Source organism: Armigeres subalbatus, chromosome 2 (genome assembly GCF_024139115.2).
Source record: "Armigeres subalbatus isolate Guangzhou_Male chromosome 2, GZ_Asu_2, whole genome shotgun sequence".
Taxonomy (NCBI): Eukaryota; Metazoa; Arthropoda; class Insecta; order Diptera; family Culicidae; genus Armigeres; species Armigeres subalbatus.
The window spans coordinates 129,525,783-129,546,217 of NC_085140.1; the positions used below are offsets into that span (position 1 = coordinate 129,525,783).

General features: G+C 35.5%; 1 protein-coding gene across 12 annotated transcripts in view; it reads right to left on the reverse strand.

Annotated features, from left to right (window-relative positions):
* The window catches only part of LOC134210840 (PDZ and LIM domain protein Zasp), a 248,082-nt gene that overhangs the window by 179,169 nt on the left and 48,478 nt on the right, over positions 1-20,435 (reverse strand). For all 12 annotated transcript variants that reach the window (XM_062687181.1, XM_062687182.1, XM_062687184.1 and 9 more), the window contains exon 3: positions 6,491-6,522. The gene's annotated coding sequence lies outside the window, so the exon portion shown is untranslated. The remainder of the gene's footprint in view (positions 1-6,490; positions 6,523-20,435) is intronic.

Consider the following 20,435-nt stretch of genomic DNA (forward strand, 5'->3'; position numbering starts at 1 on the left):
GACGTCATTATTGAACGACCCCTTACCGACCCCAATAAGCATATTCCAGTCACCTTGACTGGAAAGGTGCTACCGGTGCTTTAAGTCTGGGCGTAAGTCCTACGACTGCAAAGGGCCGGACCATAGCAATCTTTGTCGTTCCTGTGGAGAGGAAGGACACAAGGCGCAGGAATGCGACAAGGCACCAATGCCCTCTCTGTACCGGTAGCAAGAAACAAGCCATGTTATGGATGGACCTACGTGTCCTTTCGGTGGTAGCAATAAGAAAAAATAACACCGACAGCCTAAGCGGGGATGCGTTGGTAGCCATTCTATCACGCGCGAACGACGCCATTATGCCGGAAACGGCAGGTACTCGGTATATTGGTGGACTGCTAAGAGTGAAACCCTTTGGTCAACCTTTCCTAGGGCTAGACGAAGGATGCAACGAGCTCATACTGAGGAGGTATCATCGGAATGCCGTGAGGTGCAGTAAGAAGGCATATTCTGACAACCCATGCAGGAGTTCCAATGCAAGCTCATGGGGTGACGCCAACAGAATTGTGTCAAGTGATGAACTTATATTTTAACATGAAAATCACTCATTATAAAAAAAAAATACTATCCCCCACACGAACGGTATCCGAATAAGTTGGCAAGGGTTACAAGGCGAGGTACTCTTCCCGTCCCGAGCCACAAATCTCTGGCCTCTGGAACTGCACTGCACTGTCGTGTTAGGGACATAAGGTTAGAAGAGACCAAAGGGCGAAAGGACAAAACGCCAAAAGTTTTTTTTACTATTACATTTATTTAATAGTCGCGTGTGACACTTTCATAAGTATAATATTTTTACAATGTGTGTCATCTTATCATTAACAGTTAGTAGGGAAGGGGGACGTAGACCATAATACTCGTGGTGACTCAAGATTATAAATTACTTAATTCAGAACGGACGGGGTATGGATTTGGGTTTAGGTTATTCCAGCTGCTCATCCGGGCGTTTGACGTTGGAAACGGTTTTGTGTGGCGTCGTGCTCGATTTTTGTTCAGCAGGGAGCATCCTCCGGATGGCCAGGGCTTTGTGGTACACGCCACACGGAACAAAAAAGAGGAATCGAACAAGAAGAAAAAAACTGAGAAAGAGAAAAAAAATCAGAGGGGTTGTGTACAAGACACGACCGCAAGGTAGACATTGGACAACGTAAGGACATAGTTGCGATTGATTTTTCAAACATAACTAGGCGACTGTGTTTTGTATATGGAACAAATTTCTTCTCGGATAAGTTTCAATTTGTATAGAAAGTAGGTTTTAAAAAGAATTGATTAATTTTCAGTAATGCACCTTCCTGATCACAAACAGCAGCAGGACCGAATAAGAATCTTGTGAGAAAGTTTCATTTGACTGCTACTGATGCTATTCATGCGAATTAATTTTTGCAGCGTCTCCCACTGACACACGCTGTGATTCTGCTACCGACGGAAACTTTCTGCCGTCACTGAGCGAATAATTTGCACTTTGAACAAAACTCGTCGCGGGTCAACCTTCCCTTGCAAAGAATGGTGGTCCTGAGAAGAACCACCATTGGAAGTTACGGTCGTGGCAGCAGCGCAGTTTCTCTCAACATTTTGATTTGCTGTTAGTGACTGGCAAGGCACATTATGAAAAAATATTCGATTCTTTCCCGAATCACAATTTGATAGAAGAGAAGATTGAACCGAGACAAATTTTCTCCAAAGTGATTATAAGAAAGTTCCTTTTTCGCGCGCGCGAGCCATTTCGTTCGCAATATTTGGACTATCAATTGCTTGTTTCGCTACGATGGCGTCTGTGGCGGTCGTGGCAGCGATTATACTATATATAATGGCCCTGTTTGTCTGTCCGGTGACTAGCCAACCAGACGCAGCACGCCGGGAAGTTCTCACAAAATATAAAATATTTGACACTTCAATTCTTTTTTACCATCAGATGCACAAAACAAAACCAGTGACAACCTTAGACAACCAGACACAGCATTTGATGAAAAAATCACAGACAACAGACGTCGAATAACACATGAACCATTTATATTGAAAAAAAAAAAAACACTTGCCATGGGCGCTACTGCGTCCACAAATAAACTAGTAATATAATATTACTGATAATGATGTCCCCACGCGCTTCGGATTTTGCCATGGACAGTAACTTTCTGCGGTCGCCAAGTGATTAATTCTTACTTTAACGTGAGGCGGAAAGCGTGAACAGTCATCAAATCGTCATAATTTATATCATTGAATGCTTAACTTTTTTTCAACAACAAATATGATTTAGAAAAGGTATCACCGGCGCGTGAGACAAAAGATAGAAAAAATAACACGTTGTGTAGTGACTCCCCGAGTCGAACCGAATTGCGCAGGCCTAATCTTCCCTTGTATAGAATGTTGGTCATGAGAAGACGCAATTAATTTCCAAAAATGTGTCTTCCGAATCACTAACAGAAACCACTCAGTGGCACTCAATAGACGATAGACACTCGATAGCTTACCGCTGAATCGCAACCGCTACTGAAACCACCATAATCGATGCTGGGACCGCTACCAACGCCATCGTTCTGTCCGCTCTCCGTGACCACTCACCGTGTATCTTCGAACAGAAATAATGCGCGAGCGAAAAACATGTTTTTTTTCCTAGAGAGGGCCCGTAACTCACATCATTCTGATGTCCGTGTTGGGAATGCATGAACGGGATTGGTTGGTTCTGATATTTTTACTGAGTAGGGCAAGAATTGAAATTTTCAATAGTTTACCATAAATGATCAAAAGTTTCAAAGAAAGTGACAAATTGCTGGATAGTTTCCTAGTCGATTGATATAGGAATCTCCAAAATCCATCGGAAGACAAAGACTCTTAACGTTCAAAATATTGAAGCTCGATCCACTTAGTATTAGGCAGCACGAGATTAGACATTTCTTTGCCAAAAAGTACATAAAAATGTGGTTCAGGTTTTATTATACAAGGAATTGAGACAAATATATTGTTTCCAAAATGTTGATTTTTTCGATCACCCTGGATCGAAATCGGACAAAATTAAAAAGTGAGTTTATTTATTTTCGAAAAAAAATGATTCTACCAAATATTGCGAAAATCAGAGATATGGTATATAGAAACTAATATGATTAACAAACAAAAGTGGACAAAGATGGACAAATGAAATACCATGGATTTGATGGGCCTGCATGTATACCTTCAGATTACGATTGAAATGTTTGCTAATATTTGCTATTAGCTGCAGTAGAATGCACAGAAAAATATCACTTATTCATTAAAAAACGCTTATAATTTGCTTGAAAATGAAGCTATCAACCATCTTATGTAACCAAAAGATGCGCCATTCAAAGACCGTGAAGCGATGCTAAGAAAGTTTTTGAAAATATTCTGAATTGATGAAAGTGTAAGCTAAAAACTATTTTTTTCGGGACCACCCTATCATAATTTTGTCATAAAACATCACCTATATGAGATAAAATAAATGTTTATTAAGCAAAAATGCTAAGAATTAAATTCTCTTCAACTTTGTAGAATTATATGAACTCCTAACTAAAAGGGTAAAACAATAATTTTGCAAAAATATTTCACCGAAGGACCACCCTAATGACAACTTACACCAAAAATAGATCTCTTTTTGTAGATCATTTCTTCTGAAGACGTCAAAACTCTAACACTGATGGTTTTCGAGTTATCGATTTATGGCGTTAAATTTGACGAATCCGACCATTGTGCACACCTACAAAGATTAGGCAATGAGATGGAACCCATGTGAAGGTAATCTTGAATGATCTTTCGACCAAAACACGCATCTGCTCTCGTATGTTTGTAATGAAATAAGATGCGTGCTTAACTGGTCTAATCAACCGGAGTGCCTCGATAGAACTAAGACTATCCAAGAAGATAAAATAATGAACCACGGGCTGATCTGAAATTATACCCAAAGCGAAGTTAATTGCTGCCAGCTCAGCAACATAAACCGAACACGGTTCCTGAAGGTTTTGAAAGATGGTTGAATTTACATTGAAAACACCGAAGTCAGTGGATTGGTTAATGAGAGAATCATCAATGAATCATCTGTTGAAAAAGTCGATAGTTACAAATGATTGAAAGGTCTTTATTCCTGCTTCTTTCTTCCTTCTGTCTAATTTCCTCTTCTTTCATCTTCCTTCTATCTTATTTCTTCGTGTGTCTACTTGTTCTTTGTTTCATCTACCATCTCCCTTCTTATTTTATCTTATTTATTCCTATTATTTTATTCCTCGTTTTCCTTCTTATTTCTTCCTTCATTGTTCTTCCTTTTTCTTTCTTTCTCCTTCCTTTTTATTTGTTCTTACTCCTTCCTTAAATCTTCTTCCTTTTTTGCTTCTCTCTACCATCTTACTAGTTTCTCTTCTTTCTTACTTCTCTCTTCTTTCATCTTCCTTCGTCCCTCTTCCTTCTTCTTTTTTATTTCTTTCCCATCCTTTTTCCCCTTCCTTCTTCATTTTCCTTCTTTATTTTTATCTCTCTTCTTTATTCTTCTTTTACTATTTATTCGGTTCAACCTTTTGTGCTTCTCAACTTTTTGTTTTCTTAACCTTTTGTCCCATTCGACCTTTTGCGCCCTTTTGACCTTTTGCCCCTTCAACCTTTATTCTTCCGAGCTTTCTTCCTTTCGACTTTTTGTAGTAGATTCCCCAGTATAAAAGCTCTAACATCAAACATCTTCATGATAGTTGAATCAAAATCTACTGGAATTCCTGGAGGAACTCAGAAAAGATCTAAATAAAGGTTCTATTACGGATTATATAAAGTTTTTTTGCAATGGATTTTTTTATCCTGGCGCGTATTTATCAAGTTTGTTAACGTTAATCAACGTTTAACGGTGTTACGTTGAATCGTTGACGTTAATTTCAACGTTCAACGCGAACTTCGATGGCTCGTTAAATGCCCTGGTTAACGTTAACGTTAACGAAATTCCATTGATAAACAGAAACCTTAGTAAAGCAGCCTCACAATATTTACATAATGTACAAAATTACAATCCAGTTCTAATAAATGGACTACTTTTGCTATGTCGATGTCGGCAGCACTCGGCAGTTTCACTCCCGTACCACGAGCAGTGACAATGTACAAGTTTGGTTTGGTTTTGCATCCCAAATTCTTAACTTGTTTATCAAACCGTTGGCCATAACAACGCTTCCGACGATGCATCGCTTCTTGAGAAAATCAACGATGGAATCAACGTTGGCGTTGACGTTGATTCAACCCTTCTCATTGACGTTAACGTTTATTCCCAAAACATTCAACGCAACGCCGTTGACGTTAAATTTTGAAAAATTAACATCAACGGCGTTAATCGTTGATTGACGTTAACAACCCTGGTATTTATTAATGAAATCGATCAATATTTGGAAATAAATTTATTCATCAAAAATTAATTAACATTTTTCCAACATTATCCTTACACTACACATGTTTGCGCATTTACATTCCCTGATTACATTATTAGCCAGAGCATTGCACTCTGTGGTTGCAGGTTTCGGTTGCAGTTTTAATACACAATGAACTATACATTTGTTTCGATCACTATTATTGCCTCTATTGATTATTATTGACTCTATTATTTTCTAAAAAATAAAAACTGGCTTAAATAAAAAAATAAGTTTCTGGTCTTAACATCAATTTGGAGTCATGAAGATAGATAAGCGAAAGCCTTTATACACATTTTAAAACAAATTCAAAACAGGTTATAAGGTTCTAGAGTGTGGCTATCGCTTTTGATATAATGTATAGTCTGCGTAAAAATCTGGATAGAGGCTATTCTTTTTAACCTAAATAGTTTTCCAAATTTAAAATAAATGCCAACGCCAGATATATTTTCCGTAGTTTCGCTAGAATTAAATTACCCGAAGAAAATCTATTATTCATCAATGGGTACTTCTTTCTAGTACCTTTTTTTGCTATCGAAAAATTTACCTGTTTTGGAAGAATATTGCGACATTTACTCCTATTTAGACTCACCCTGAATAAATTATTATCACAATCGAATTTTGCAGTCTGTTAAAATTACTGCACATAAACAATATTTATATTGAATTATGTTATTTTGTGTTAAATGTTAAAATGTTATTTTTCATGATTTTTGTCAATAAAATAAAATCATTCATTGTGGGCAACTAATAGATGGATGTTTAAACTTTCCAAATGTCACTTCGATTTGTTGAAATAGTGCACGCCGGTTAATATGTTAAGTTATTATGAAAGAATTTTGAAAAACAAAATTTAAACTGATGATTAAGAAAATACGGTAGCTCGTTTTACTCGACCGGCGCACTACCGATTCTCTCCATGCAGTCTATTTTCTAGATCAAATATTGTATGAATGTCTGCATATCTGACATTACTTAGTCGAATGAAGGTCAAGAATATTGCTGCCAAAGTTGCTATTATTTTCAGCACACTTACATCTAGACAATAGGAAATGAAAACACCGTTGATTACGAACCTGTATATTTATGTAAATGCTCCTAGTTGGATCTGAAATTGAAAATCAAAGAAAAGAATTTATCTTTAGTATACATTTATTCATTTTGTCATAATATAACTATTCTACCCTTATGTCATTATTATTAAACTACATTATAGACCCAAACGACCCAAGCAAACGACAAATAATTCGTCGACTACCGACTGACTATTGTAAACATGTGAAACCCAACGGGTGGCGCAATCTCCCACTCTCTAGGTCAGAGACGCCATGTGTTTTCATGACGTTCATCACCGCTGCCATGCCCATGTCGCCCATTCTGCTAAATATCTACCAGAAGTTTGGGCGCGTTTTTTTTCTGCTGCGTTGGCGAACGCCGTCGTCGTCTTCGGTGCACCTCCCAACCTTGCAGCAGCTTTCGTCTGTCACCTAATGGGATCAAGATCAGAACCTATTTTCGTCGTCTCGAACCTCAACTATTTTGACTCGATTGTCATTGCGAAGAACACCGCTCGTCGTCGTCCCAAAATATTTCACCCAAAACCGAAAAATTCCCTTTCATCGAAAGTTATGAAAATATAATCGCAACTTGCGAACTAATTATGTCAGAATGGGCAATGCGGCAATGACTAATAAGTGTCACCCCAAATTCAATTGGACTAATTATTATTTGCAGTGCGCGGAATATCAACCTTGATTCATCGCAGTTCCAAGCAGGTCGTCACAGTTACGGCAACATCGACGACGACGGATGCCGTCGATCTTCGCTCTTTCTCGATGTAGGCACGTATGTACGTGAATTCTAGCCGACCCGACCGAAAGTGATGTATAATTATAACGAATGTGGTGCCGTTTCATGCGGCTAATTTTGAAACAGAACGATTACCTCAATTTCAGGCTCTTCTTCGAAAGTACGCCAGTCAGCGTCAGCGTGCCTAACATCCTCTTCGATCCTCACTCAACCCGCTGCTTGGATCCTCCTCGGAAACGCCAAACAGTCAGCCTGCGCGGAGTATATGTCAGTACGATGACCGTCATCAGCTGGGACGGCCGACGGCAGCAGTGCGGTATGTGTTTATCAAAAATGCACAAAACTGCATGCCAGTCAGAGCGCGTTAGTGTGTTCATTAGTATCGGAATAGGCAGGCCTTACGCGAAACCCATTGGGGAGCCATTCCAACTGTGCTATGGTTGTGTCTGTGACGGCGTCCTACTGACGGATTGCGCAGGTCTTTTGCAGCTCGAGGAGATTTTGCTGCCATTCGCACTTTTTGTGATCTTGTTTCAGGCGAGGATAATTTGTTTAAACTTGAAATTCCTTTCAAATGATTGGTTAACCTGTCCGTATGGGTTTGTGTTTTGGTATGTTCGTGGAGGTGGCATGGTGCCGTGTGTGCTCGGAGGTTTGTAGATGGCTAGTGTTAAATTTTTACATTTATTTTTGACGTTTTTCGTTTATTAGAAGAAGTGATCGTTAGTTTTATAGCGTAGAATCCTAAAACAAGCGTTTTTGATGACATATTTAGGAAACATAGTTAGTGGAACATGTCGCCAACTCCAGAAGACAGGTTTTGGATATACTATTTTATCGTATCGGATATTTCAACTTAAAGTCGTTTCCAGTGTCTAGTACTTTGAACCAAGTTAATTCTCATTTGTACTCCGATTCCTCGAATCCCCTATCGAATTGCAACAAGCAAATCGGTTATTCCAATTAAGGGAGTCAAACGCAAAGTAAGTGACAAAAGCTCAGTTTTGAGAAAAAATAGGTGTAAACCTTTCCAATGATTTTTAGTTCTATAGAAATCGTATAAAAGTTCAAAAAATTCTAATTTTCTGTAAACATTTTTTATAAATAACGTACAAACTGTATCAATATATTGCCGCAAAGCTCTCAAACCAAAACATTTTTTGCTGTAATAAACTATCAAATTAATTGACCAAAATATGATGTGTTGACGATTGAAACTCATCCAATCCTTCTTCTGTGCAAAACACTGCTGGTCTCCGTGAAGACCATTACGATTGCTTGACCAACAAATCATTCCTATACACCATTTCTTCTTTGAACAGTTTGTTCCAAGATGCTTGATAAATATTTTCTAGAAATATCTGGATTGTGATAAATTAAGTTAAAATTATCGTCGCTGAATGCGTCTTTCACTACCCATTAAGTCTGTATTTTGGAGGAATAGAGTTAGTTCCACAGAAACGAGCTTAACAACGAGCTCGATATCCTGAATTGAAGCGTGAGCATATTATTCACATACACCCAGTATAAAGCCGCCAAATATCATTGAAATTGCGTGTCCTCGCCGACATGGAACTGCTACAAATCATCTCTTTGTAGTGCGTTGGGTGCAAATAATCCTTTAGATAAGTGCAAAGTGTTGGAGGAATCAGAATCTATATGCGTTAAAAGTGGGGAGAATGTTTGAACAACTGACAGGGTTTGTCCAAATCATTCATAATTCGTCGAAATAGGTTAGGAAGCACGTCATACCAATCAGAACGTAGGACACTGCCCCCTCTACAAAGCACGCAAAAATGTCCTGCAATACAAGTTGCATGAACGACAACAACTACTGCACAAAAATATTATCAGGACCATCTTTCCACCTTAGGAAACCCATTACACAGCAGAACAAATTGTATCAATATTCCATCAACCGGTAATTGAACTGCAAGGCTCTAAATTGCTAATGGACCTCATCCCGAGCAGACGAAAATAGCTCAATAATATCACATATTGATTAGATAGAAAAATGAGCCCATACTTGTTCTTATCCATAACATATCTTGATATTGAAATTATATTTCGGTGTAAATTTTTGATATTTTTGCCTATTCTTTTATCTCTTATAGCAATTGATTGATCAATTCCATATCATATTTTTTTATTCTATTCATGGCTTAAGCCCGCCCGCTTTTGCCCGGGATCTACGTTAGGTGGCTTTATTAATAATGCCTTCTACAGTGTGTTGCATTGGAAAAAGAGGTTTTGTCAAATGTGTATTAACCTTTCAGCACAGCACAGCGTGATCAGCAAGAAAGAAAATTTGAATGACTCAAATCCCACAGAAATTTCATCAGAAATTCAAAAAAATAATTCATCCGAAATTCCAAGGGAAGTTCATCCGAAATTCATCGGGAAATTCATTCGAAATTCATTGGGAAATTCATCCGAAATTCATCCGCAATTCATAGGGAAATTCATCCGAACTTCCAAGCAAAATTCATCAGAACTTCCAAGGGAAATTCATCAGAGCTTCCAATTCATCCAAATTTTCAGGCCAAGTTCAATCGAATTTCCAAGAGGAATTAGTCCCACTTTCCACGGGATATTCATTCAAATTTCCAAAGGAAATTTATCCAAATTTTCAAGGGAAATTCATCCGAATCCCCAAGGGACATTCATCCGAATTTCCAAGAAATATTCAACCGAATTTCCAATGGAAATCCATCCATTCATTTCCAACGGAAATTCATACGAATTTAAATCAAAAAATCATCCATTCAAATTCATTCGAATTTCCAACGGAAATTCATTCGAATTTCCAACGGAAATTCATTCGAATTTCCAACGGAAATTCATTCGAATTTCCAACGGAAATTCATTCGAATTTCCAACGGAAATTCATTCAATTCAACGGAAATTCATTCAATTTCCAACGGAAATTCATTCAATTTCCAACGGAAATTCATTCGAATTTCAACGGAAATTCATTCGAATTTCCAACGGAAATTCATTCAATTTCCAACGGAAATTCATTCGAATTTCAACGGAAATTCATTCGAATTTCAACGGAAATTCATTCGAATTCAACGGAAATTCATTCGAATTTCAACGGAAATTCATTCGAATTTCCAACGGAAATTCATTCGAATTTCAACGGAAATTCATTGAATTTCCAACGGAAATTCATTGAATTTCAACGGAAATTCATTCGAATTTCAACGGAAATTCATTCGAATTTCCAACGGAAATTCATTCGAATTTCAACGGAAATTCATTCGAATTTCCAACGGAAATTCATTCGAATTCCAACGGAAATTCATTCGAATTTCCAACGGAAATTCATTCGAATTTCAACGGAAATTCATTCGAATTTCCAACGGAAATTCATTCAATTTCCAACGGAAATTCATTCGAATTTCCAACGGAAATTCATTCGAATTTCAACGGAAATTCATTCGAATTTCCAACGGAAATTCATTCAATTTCAACGGAAATTCATTCAATTTCAACGGAAATTCATTCAATTTCAACGGAAATTCATTCAATTTCCAACGGAAATTCATTCGAATTTCAACGGAAATTCATTCGAATTTCCAACGGAAATTCATTCAATTTCCAACGGAAATTCATTCAATTTCCAACGGAAATTCATTCAATTTCCAACGGAAATTCATTCAATTTCCAACGGAAATTCATTCGAATTTCCAACGGAAATTCATTCGAATTCAACGGAAATTCATTCGAATTTCAACGGAAATTCATTCGAATTTCCAACGGAAATTCATTCAATTTCAACGGAAATTCATTCAATTTCAACGGAAATTCATTCGAATTTCAACGGAAATTCATTCGAATTCAACGGAAATTCATTCGAATTTCAACGGAAATTCATTCGAATTTCAACGGAAATTCATTCAATTTCAACGGAAATTCATTCAATTCAACGGAAATTCATTCGAATTTCAACGGAAATTCATTCAATTTCAACGGAAATTCATTCAATTCAACGGAAATTCATTCAATTTCCAACGGAAATTCATTCGAATTTCAACGGAAATTCATTCAATTTCCAACGGAAATTCATTCGAATTTCAACGGAAATTCATTCGAATTTCCAACGGAAATTCATTCAATTTCCAACGGAAATTCATTCAATTTCCAACGGAAATTCATTCGAATTTCCAACGGAAATTCATTCGAATTTCCAACGGAAATTCATTCAATTTCCAACGGAAATTCATTCAATTTCAACGGAAATTCATTCGAATTTCAACGGAAATTCATTCGAATTTCAAACGAAATTCATTCGAATTTCCAACGGAAATTCATTCGAATTTCAACGGAAATTCATTCAATTTCCAACGGAAATTCATTCGAATTTCAAACGAAATTCATTCAATTTCCAACGGAAATTCATTCAATTTCAAACGGAAATTCATTCGAATTTCCAACGGAAATTCATTCGAATTTCAACGGAAATTCATTCAATTTCAACGGAAATTCATTCGAATTTCAACGGAAATTCATTCAATTTCCAACGGAAATTCATTCGAATTCAACGGAAATTCATTCAATTTCAACGGAAATTCATTCAATTTCAACGGAAATTCATTCGAATTTCAACGAAATTCATTCCAATTTCAACGGAAATTCATTCAATTTCAACGAAATTCATTCAATTTCAACGGAAATTCATTCAATTTCAACGGAAATTCATTCAATTTCAACGGAAATTCATTCGAATTTCAACGGAAATTCATTCAATTCAACGGAAATTCATTCAATTCAACGGAAATTCATTCGAATTTCAACGGAAATTCATTCAATTTCAACGAAATTCATGAATTTCAACGGAAATTCATTCGAATTTCAACGGAAATTCATTCAATTTCAACGGAAATTCATTCAATTTCAACGGAAATTCATTCAATTCAACGGAAATTCAATGAATTTACACCGGAAATTCATTGAATTTCCAGTTGGAAATTCGAATGAATTTCCGTTAAATTGAATGAATTCATTTGAATCGAATGAATTCCGTTGAAATTCGAATGAATTCCGTTGAATTGAATGAATTTCCGTTGAAATTGAATGAATTTCCGTTGAAATTTCGAATAATTTCGTTGAAATCGAATGAATTTCCGTTGAAATTCGAATGAATTCCGTTGAAATTCAAATGAATTTCCGTTGGAAATTCGAATGAATTTCCGTTGAAATTGAATGAATTTCCGTTGAAATTGAATGAATTTCGTTGAAATTGAATGAATTTCCGTTGAAATTGAATGAATTTCCGTTGAAATTGAATGAATTTCCGTTGGAAATTGATGAATTTCCGTTGAAATCGAATGAATTTCCGTTGAAATTGAATGAATTCCGTTGAAATTGAATGAATTTCGTTGGAAATTCGAATGAATTTCGTTGGAAATTGAATGAATTTCGTTGAAATTCGAATGAATTTCCGTTGAAATTCGAATGAATTCCGTTGGAAATTCGAATGAATTCTGAAATTGAATGAATTTCCGGAAATTCGAATGAATTTCCGTTGAATTGAATGAATTTCCGTTGAATTCGAATGAATTTCCGTTGGAAATTGAATGAATTTCCGTTGAATTCGAATGAATTTCCGTTGAAATTGAATGAATTTCCGTTGAAATTGAATGAATTTCCGTTGAAATTGAATGAATTTCCGTTGGAAATTCGAATGAATTTTCCGTTGGAAATTGAATGAATTTCCGTTGAATGAATTTCCGTTGAAATTCGAATGAATTTCCGTTGAATTCGAATGAATTTCCGTTGAAATTGAAATGAATTTCCGTTGAAATTGAATGAATTTCCGTTGAATTGAAATGAATTTCCGTTGAAATTGGAATGAATTTCCGTTGGAAATTGAATGAATTTCCGTTGAAATTGAATGAATTTCCGTTGAAATTGAATGAATTTCCGTTGAATTCGAATGAATTTCCGTTGAATTGAATGAATTTCCGTTGAAATTGAATGAATTTCGTTGAATTGAATGAATTTCCGTTGAAATTCGAATGAATTTCCGTTGGAAATTCCGTTGGAATGAATTTCCGTTGGAAAATGAATTTCCGTTGGAAATTGAATGAATTTCCGTTGAAATTGAATGAATTTCCGTTGGAAATCGAATGAATTTCCGTTGGAAATTGAATGAATTTCCGTTGAATTGAATGAATTCCGTTGAAATTCGAATGAATTTCCGTTGAATTGAATGAATTTCCGTTGGAAATTGAATGAATTTCCGTTGAAATTCGAATGAATTTCCGTTGGAATTCGAATGAACTTCCGCTGGAAGTTCGAAAGAATTTCCATTGGAAATTCTAATGAATGAATTTCCGTTTGAAAATAGAATGAATTTCCGCTGAAGTTCGAAAGAATTTCCATTGGAAATTCGAATGAATTTCCGTTGGAAATTCGAATGAATTTCCGTTGAAATTGAATGAATTTCCGTTGAAATTGAATAAATTTCCGTTGAAATTCGAATGAATTTCCGTTGGAAATTCAAATGAATTTCCGTTGAAATCCAAATGAATTTCCGTTGGAAATTCGAATGAATTTCCGTTGAAATTTGAATGAATTTCCGTTGAAATTTGAATGAATTTCCGTTGAAATTCGATTGAATTTCCGTTGGAAATTGATTGAATTTCCGTTTGAAAATAGAATGAATTTCCGCTGGAAATTCGATTGAATTTCCATTGGAAATTCGAATGAATTTCCCTTGGAAAGTCGGATCAATTTCTCTTGGAAATTTGAATGAGCTTGCCCGGGAAATTCGGATGAATTAAAAAAGTTAAAAATTCATTCGAATTTCAAACGGAAATTCATTCGAATTTCCAACGGAAATTCAATCGAATTTCCAACGGAAATTCATTCGAATTTCCAACGGAAATTCATTCGAATTTCAAACGGAAATTCATTCGAATTTCAAACGGAAATTCATTCAAATTTGCCACGGAAATTCATTCGAATTTCCAACGGAAATTCATTCGAATTTCCAACGGAAATGCATTCGAATTTCCAACAGAAAATCATTCAAATTTGCCACAGAAATTCATTCGAAATTCCAACGGAAATTCATTCGAATTTCCAACGGAAATGCATTCGAATTTCCAACGGAAATTCATTCGAAAAATGACTCAAATTCCACAGATATTTCATACGAAACTCAAAAAAAAATCATCCGAATTTCCAAGGGAAATTCATCCAAAATTCATCGAGAAATTCATCCGCAATTCATTGAGAAATTCATCCGAACTTCCAAGCGAAATTCATCAGAGCTTCTAATTCATCCGAATTTCCCGGGCAAGCTCATTCAAATTTCCAAGAGAAATTGATCCGACTTTCCAAGGGAAATTCATTCGAATTTCCAATGGAAATTCAATCGAATTTCCAACGGACATTCAATCGAATTTCCAACGGAAATTCAATCGAATTTCCAACGGAAATTCAATCGAATTTCCAACGGAAATTCAATCGAATTTCCAACGGAAATTCATTCAAATTTCCAACGGAAATTCATTCAAATTTCCAACGGAAATTCATTCGAATTTCCAACGGAAATTCATTTGGATTTCCAACGGAAATTCATTTGAATTTCCAACGGAAATTCATTCGAATTTCCAACGGAAATTTATTCGAATTTCCAACGGAAATTCATTCGAATTTCCAACGGAAATTCATTCGAATTTCCAACGGAAATTCATTCGAATTTCCAATGGAAATTCTTTCGAACTTCCAGCGGAAATTCATTCTATTTTCAAACGGAAATTCATTCATTAGAATTTCCAATGGAAATTCTTTCGAACTTCCAGCGGAAGTTCATTCGAATTTCCAACGGAAATTCATTCGAATTTCCAACGGAAATTCATTCGAATTTCCAACGGAAATCATTATTTCCAACGGAAATTCATTCAATTTCAACGGAAATTCATTCGAATTTCCAACGGAAATTCATTCGAATTTCAATTTCAACGGAAATTCATTCAATTTCCAACGGAAATTCATTCAATTTCCAACGGAAATTCATTCAATTTCCAACGGAAATTCATTCAATTTCTAACGGAAATTCATTCGAATTTCCAACGGAAATTCATTCAATTTCCAACGGAAATTCATTCGAATTTCAACGGAAATTCATTCAATTTCCAACGGAAATTCATTCAATTTCCAACGGAAATTCATTCGAATTCAACGGAAATTCATTCAATTTCCAACGGAAATTCATTCAATTTCCAACGGAAATTCATTCAATTCAACGGAAATTCATTCGAATTTCCAACGGAAATTCATTCGAATTTCCAACGGAAATTCATTCGAATTTCAACGGAAATTCATTCAATTCAACGGAAATTCATTCGAAATTCCTGGGGAAATTCATTCGAATTTCCTGGGGAAATTCATTCGAATTTCCACGGGAAATTCATTTGAATTTCTCCGGGAAATTCATTCGAATTTCCAAAGGGAAAATCATTCGAGTTTCCAAAGGGAAAATCATTCAAATTTCCAAGGGAAATTCATTGGAATTTCCAAGGGAAATTCATTCGAATTTCCAATGGAAATTCATTCGAATTTCCAAGGGAAATTCATTCGAATTTTCAAGGGAAATTCATTCGAATTTCCAACGGAAATTCATTCGAATTTCCAACGGAAATTCATTCGAATTTCCAACGGAAATTCATTCGAATTCCCAACGGAAATTCATTCGAATTTACACCGGAAATTCATTCGAATTTCCAGTGGAAATTCATTCGAATTTCCAGTGGAAATTCATTCGAATTTCCAACGGTAATTCATTTGAATTTCCAACGGGAATTCACTCGAATTTCAAACGGAATTCATTCGAATTTCCAACGAAAATTCATTCGAAATTCCAACGGAAATTCATTCAAATTTCCAACGGAAATTCATTCGAATTTCCAACGGTAATTCATTCGAATTTCAAACGGAAATTCATTCGAATTTCCAACGGAAATTCATTCGAATTTCCAACGGAAATTCAATCGAATTTCCAACGGAAATTCATTCGAATTTCCAACGGAAATTCATTCGAATTTCCAACGGAAATTCATTCGAATTTCTAACGGAAATTCATTCGAATTTCCAACGGAAATGCATTCGAATTTCCAACGGAAATTCATTCGAATTTCCAACGGAAATTCATTCGAATTTCCAACGGAAATTCATTCGAATTTCCAACGGAAATTCATTCGAATTTCCAACGGAAATTCATTCGAATTTCCAACGGAAATTCATTCGAATTTCCAACGGAAATTCATTCGAATTTCCAACGGAAATTCATTCGAATTTCCAACGGAAATTCATTCGAATTTCCAACGGAAATTCATTCGAATTCCCAACGGAAATTCATTCAAATTTACACCGGAAATTCATTCGAATTTCCAGTGGAAATTCATTCGAATTTCCAACGGTAATTCATTTGAATTTCCAACGGGAATTCATTCGAATTTCAAACGGAATTCATTCGAATTTCCAACGAAAATTCATTCGAAATTCCAACGGAAATTCATTCAAATTTCCAACGGAAATTCATTCGAATTGCCAACGGAAATTCATTCGAATTTTCAACATAAATTCATTCGAATTTCAAACGGAAATTCATTCGAATTTCCAACGGAAATTCAATCGAATTTCCAACGGAAATTCAATCGAATTTCCAACGGAAATTCATTCGAATTTCCAACGGAAATTCATTCGAATTTCCAACGGAAATTCATTCGAATTTCCAACGGAAATTCATTCGAATTTCCAACGGAAATTCATTCGAATTTCAAACGGAAATTCATTCGAATTTTCAACGGAAATTCATGCGAATTTCCAACGGAAATTCATTCGAATTTCCAACGGAAATTCATTCGAATTTCCAACGGAAATTCATTCGAATTTCCAACGGAAATTCATTCGAATTTCATTCGAATTTCCAACGGAAATTCATTCGAATTTCCAAAGGAAATTCATTCGAATTTCAAAGGAAATTCATTCAATTTCCAAAGGAAATTCATTCAATTTCCAACGGAAATTCATTCAATTTCCAACGGAAATTCATTCGAATTTCCAACGGAAATTCATCTGAATTTCCAACGGAAATTCATTCGAATTTCAACGGAAATTCATTCAATTTCCAACGGAAATTCATTCAATTTCCAACGGAAATTCATTCGAATTTCCAACGGAAATTCATTCAATTTCCAACGGAAATTCATTCGAATTTCAACGGAAATTCATTCAATTTCCAACGGAAATTCATTCAATTTCAACGGAAATTCATTCGAATTTCCAACGGAAATTCATTCGAATTTCCAACGGAAATTCATTCGAATTTCAACGGAAATTCATCTGAATTTCCAACGGAAATTCATTCAATTCAACGGAAATTCATTCGAATTTCCAACGGAAATTCATTCGAATTTCCAACGGAAATTCATTCGAATTTCCAACGGAAATTCATTCGAATTTCCAACGGAAATTCATTCGAATTTACACCGGAAATTCATTCGAATTTACACCGGAAATTCATTCGAATTTACACCGGAAATTCATTCGAATTTCCAGTGGAAATTCATTCGAATTTCCAACGGTAATTCATTTGAATTTCCAACGGGAATTCATTCGAATTTCAAACGGAATTCATTCGAATTTCCAACGAAAATTCATTCGAAATTCCAACGGAAATTCATTCAAATTTCCAACGGAAATTCATTCGAATTTCCAACGGTAATTCATTCGAATTTCCAACATAAATTCATTCGAATTTCAAACGGAAATTCATTCGAATTTCCAACGGAAATTCATTCGAATTTCCAACGGAAATTCAATCGAATTTCCAACGGAAATTCAATCGAATTTCCAACGGAAATTCATTCGAATTTCCAACGGAAATTCATTCGAATTTCAAACGGAAATTCATTCAAATTTGCCACGGAAATTCATTCGAATTTCCAACGGAAATTCATTCGAATTTCCAACGGAAATGCATTCGAATTTCCAACAGAAAATCATTCAAATTTGCCACAGAAATTCATTCGAAATTCCAACGGAAATTCATTCGAATTTCCAACGGAAATGCATTCGAATTTCCAACGGAAATTCATTCGAAAAATGACTCAAATTCCACAGATATTTCATACGAAACTCAAAAAAAAATCATCCGAATTTCCAAGGGAAATTCATCCAAAATTCATCGAGAAATTCATCCGCAATTCATTGGGAAATTCATCCGAAATTAATCCGCAATTCATCAGGAAATTCATCCGAACTTCCAAGCGAAATTCATCAGAGCTTCTAATTCATCCGAATTTCCCGGGCAAGCTCATTCAAATTTCCAAGAGAAATTGATCCGACTTTCCAAGGGAAATTCATTCGAATTTCCAATGGAAATTCATTCGAATTTCCAACGGACATTCAATCGAATTTCCAACGGAAATTCATTCAAATTTCCAACGGAAATTCATTCGAATTTCCAACGGAAATTCATTTGAATTTCCAACGGAAATTCATTCGAATTTCCAACGGAAATTTATTCGAATTTCCAACGGAAATTCATTCGAATTTCCAACGGAAATTCATTCGAATTTCCAACGGAAATTCATTCGAATTTCCAACGGAAATTCATTCGAATTTCCAACGGAAATTCATTCGAATTTCCAACGGAAATTCTTTCGAATTTCCAACGGAAATTCATTCGAATTTCCAACGGAAATTCATTCGAATTTCCAATGGAAATTCTTTCGAACTTCCAGCGGAAATTCATTCTATTTTCAAACGGAAATTCATTCATTAGAATTTCCAATGGAAATTCTTTCGAACTTCCAGCGGAAGTTCATTCGAATTTCCAACGGAAATTCATTCGAATTTCCAACGGAAATTCATTCGAATTTCCAACGGAAATTCATTCGAATTTCCAACGGAAATTCATTCGAATTTCCAACGGAAATTTATTCGAATTTCCAACGGAAATTCATTCGAATTTCCAACGGAAAATCATTCGAATTTCCAACGGAAATTCATTCGAATTTCCAACGGAAATTCATTCGAATTTCCAACGGAAATTCATTTGAATTTCCAACGGAAATTCATTTGAATTTCCAACGGAAATTCATTTGAATTTCCAACGGAAATTCATTCGAATTTCCAACGGAAATTCATTCGAATTTCCAACGGAAATTCATTCGAATTTCCAACGGAAAGAGAATTAAATCCTTCACCTCGGGGTAGGTAATGCCGTGCTTTTACTGATTGTACACAGTTAAAAATTCTGAAAATCATGCGCCAAGGAAACATTTGAACGCATAGTTTTGTGTTTCTTTTATTCAAATACAATTTTTTCTCCATAGTAACGGCAACCTGTAATTTTGAAACGTGATGGAAAAATGTGTCGAATCGAATAGAGCCTTTTTGTTACATCACACATGCTGTAACATTTTTATACTGTGTTATCTGCTATCTGAGGCTTCTGGAAATCCTATAATTGGCAATAACGTTAGGATCTAACTATAAAATGCCAACTCAAAAAGAGTGACCTTAATCCTATCACCTCAAATGTCTTCACATTTCTCATCTTATGTTTCTTTTCCAATCCTGCCAATTATTTTTTAATTTCAGGAGACGAAATTATGTTTTCTGGTTTATTTAAGTTCAGATTTCATCTTAATTCTTAAATGTTTCTTTGTCTCATGACTCATGACTTTCATTCTCAATATCCATATTGTTCGCCATGCATTCTACCTACTTTATTCATTATATGTATTCGTATATTTGTTTTTTTTTGTGTACGTAAAAAATACAACAATGATGAGTAACATGTACTTCAGCTACGAATTCCGCAAAAGATAACTCACTCCTCACTTCCTACGAGCTTCTGTGCTTGCGCGCATATACATCCATCGCTCCATCAAATGTTTATAACGTGATAAGACGCACCAATATCTTATCAGCCAAAATCCACTATCAATGTGCCATTATTGATAGGTTAAGAGTCAATCGATAAAATTGGTTCTATTCAGTATGAGCTTTGTCCGTGTGTGCAAAATTATATCGACCGTGGTGAAACATATTTTATATATGGGATAATAAAAATAATAAAAATAACTCCATATGCAAATTCGTTCAACTCGTAACAAGAACGCCCTTATTTAATGCAAATGATCATTCCTGTCAAGTTACGAATTGTGTCAACACTCTCTGCTTTGT